Below are 2,830 nucleotides of genomic sequence, written 5' to 3' on the forward strand. Positions count from 1 at the left end.
TCCTCCTAACCCAATACCATGTTCAGCCTTCATTCTGGGTACAGTAGTTCCTCGCGGTTTTCTTGACCTTGGTCACTCCCTCCCATTCCTCCCATCCTCTCCCTACCGTTGGTTTTGAACCATTTGTTGTTCTCTGAACAGCATACCTTTTGACACAACACTAGACCAAGGAACTCAAACAAATCCAAAAGGGTCACGTAACCAACCTATTAAGTAAATAAAGTTTATGACCCTCGGGATGACTAAGGAAAGCGGGTGTTTCCATTTCTTCAATTGGCCGATGTTACTTCAATATACTGGTCCTTCTAAAACTTAGTAATTAGAATAGTATGTCATGAAAATACACATACCAAAACAATCTTGACTACAGGTATTCCACTCTTCGTAAAAAGCTCGATTTCCACTACTTTGCTTTTATGAAAGACCTACTTTCGTACCACTTTTCGCTAACCTAAAGAAATTTGAAAAGGATTTTTGCTTTTACCAAAAAAGGTGAAACACTAGATTAGCATTTAGCATTTTACAGCTTTTAAAAAGTCAGGGCATGCCTAAGCATCAAGAGTCGGGTCACCAAGCTCCTCCCTGAAAACTACACTCAGCATCAGGTAACCAAAGTTTTGAACTGTGTCTGTGAACAGCATGTGTTAGTACTAATTTATATTTTGTGTGTTATTTGGCAATGTAGTTAGTAAGTTACTTTTTGGGGTCTGGGATGGCTCAAAACAATTTCCCATATAAATTAATATTGCTTCTCCTCTTTATGACACTTTGGCTTGTGAAAGGTTTCACAGGAAGACTCTACTTTTGGATAGTGGCGGAAACCTGTTATCATTTTATAAAACACACTTTAAGAACCAGATGCCCATTTTAGCAACAATCAGCTGCTGGTGCTATGAATATGCTTTTTCTTTTTTCCATTAAAATGAGTTTCAGAAATTACTGGTGGACAACTTCCAAAATCTTTAAACAAGCTGACCCTGAACATGTCCCTAAAAAAACAACACAAAACCGAACTCACTGCCATCGAGTCATTAGAGAGAGGGACAGACAGACAGACAAAGACACACTGGCCTCTATAGAGTGCTATATATTTTGGTCACAATTCCAAGTGTGATCATCAGGCTGCCACCTGAATGACAGACTAAGCTCTACCCCTACACTTTTATCTCTCTCCGAGTTGGCATGAACTTATGTAACTACCACGGTTTAAAATTAAAACATGGATTCAGTTAACTGCCAAGAACTTGGCAATTTACTTAATTCCTGCTGTACCATTAGGGTGTTGAGGGGCTCACTAAGGACAGAGTCAAATGGAAAGCAACTATCCAAGTATTTACGTTCATTCACTTACTGCGGATGTGGAAGCAGGTGGCAAAACACAACAAAACCAAAACAACAAGGGATGCTGGCTCCCCAGTCTTTCACATTTCTCCCAAAGAACAGCGGAGAAGAAGATCATCTCACGACAGGGGGCCCTCCTTACGGAGCAATGTAATGTGCAGCCTAAGATTAAGGTCCAATATTTGGCATCTGAAAAACTGGAGGGCCAGGAGTGGCCAAACAGCCAAGTCCCCTTCCCTACTGGGCTCCTGTGGAAAGCCCCTCCAGGTGCAGCCTCCCCGTTTACATTTTCTTCAGTTGTAGGTTTCAGTTCCCCGAGTGCCTGCAGAATGATTCAAACAAGCTGTGAACTCACATCTTAGCGGCGCACCTGGAGGCCCACCATCGTGATATTACCAAGTCGGCTTGCTCAACAGCCCCTGCTTGTTTCCTCTGTTCCTAAGGGCCACCCTTGTGTGGTCTTTTGGTGTCCTAAATCCCTGAGCTGTGAGTCTATGTGACTAATAATACTGAAGCCCGGGGATCGCGCCAATGTCGGGCGTCACGTGTCCAGTCATTTAAAGGGCAAACCGAAGAACAAAACGGAAACACACACACGCTGTACATCTGTTTAAAGGGCTCAACCAGAAAATTACGACAGCAGGGAGATCAAAAAACAACAAAAACCTAGCCTCAATGAACACCAATGGTCGTCTCAACGGCCAGCATTCTGACTTAAAAATGGTATTCCCAAAGGAAATGCACGGGAAACGAAAAGATCGGCGGGAAACTTGGCCAACTTTCCGTTGGGGCGTCCTCTGCGGCCTTTTCCACAACCTTTCCCGCATCCAGGGTTCTGCCGCTCCAACCCCTCGTCGCTCTCTGGGCCCGGAGCCCCCACGGCTCCTTCCCGAGAGCTGCGCGGGCCGGCGCACCGACAGCCGGCGGCCACCCCCCAATACGCAGCAGGGACCTCCAAATCCCGTCCCAGGAAAGGTAGGGCCAGGGTGAAAACGGGTTGGGCCGCGGCCAGGGAAACGAAACTGCAGCAGGTGAAAGAACCTCCCCAGGGACAATCGGCGATCCCTCTGCACCTTCTCCTCCCGGACCCCCGCGCTGAGGAGGACGGAGAGACGCTGAGGTCTTGGCACCCCGATTCTGGGCCGCCGGGCACCTTGGCAGGGTGGCGCTAGCTCCGACGTTCCCCAGAGGGGTGCCCACCTGGAGCTGGCTTCCGGAACTCCTCCGCACACACGTGAAGCCCGCAAGGACTCGGCAGCAGCAAAGCTCCGGGACCCGGCGCCAGGGAGGCGCGGAGAGCGTCCGCGGGGCGGGGCCGGCGCGGGCTGCGCGCGCACGCGCACGCGCGGTTGGCAGGGACGCTGGGAACGTGGTCCGGCTGGAAACAGACTCCCCGCCCACCTGCGGGCCGGCTCGGCTCCCGGACGCAGGGGCGACGGTGTTGAGGGGCGCGCTGCGCACCCCCACCTTTCTCAGCCTGATCAACGGT

General features: G+C 49.8%; 1 protein-coding gene across 2 annotated transcripts in view; it reads right to left on the reverse strand.

The window, feature by feature from the left end:
* Positions 1-2,626, reverse strand: part of ZNF770 (zinc finger protein 770) — a 10,997-nt gene extending 8,371 nt beyond the window's left edge. The window contains exon 1 of one of the 2 annotated variants that reach the window (XM_045288163.1): positions 2,542-2,626. The gene's annotated coding sequence lies outside the window, so the exon portion shown is untranslated. Of the gene's footprint in view, positions 1-2,414; positions 2,484-2,541 lie in introns of those variants that run through there. The other variant, XM_045288164.1, reaches the window with a different exon arrangement.
* Between the last annotated feature and the right edge of the window lie 204 nt (positions 2,627-2,830).

Source organism: Echinops telfairi, unplaced genomic scaffold, assembly GCF_000313985.2.
Source record: "Echinops telfairi isolate 266 unplaced genomic scaffold, ASM31398v2 ScPeMD7_18;HRSCAF=68, whole genome shotgun sequence".
NCBI classification, from domain to species: Eukaryota; Metazoa; Chordata; class Mammalia; order Afrosoricida; family Tenrecidae; genus Echinops; species Echinops telfairi.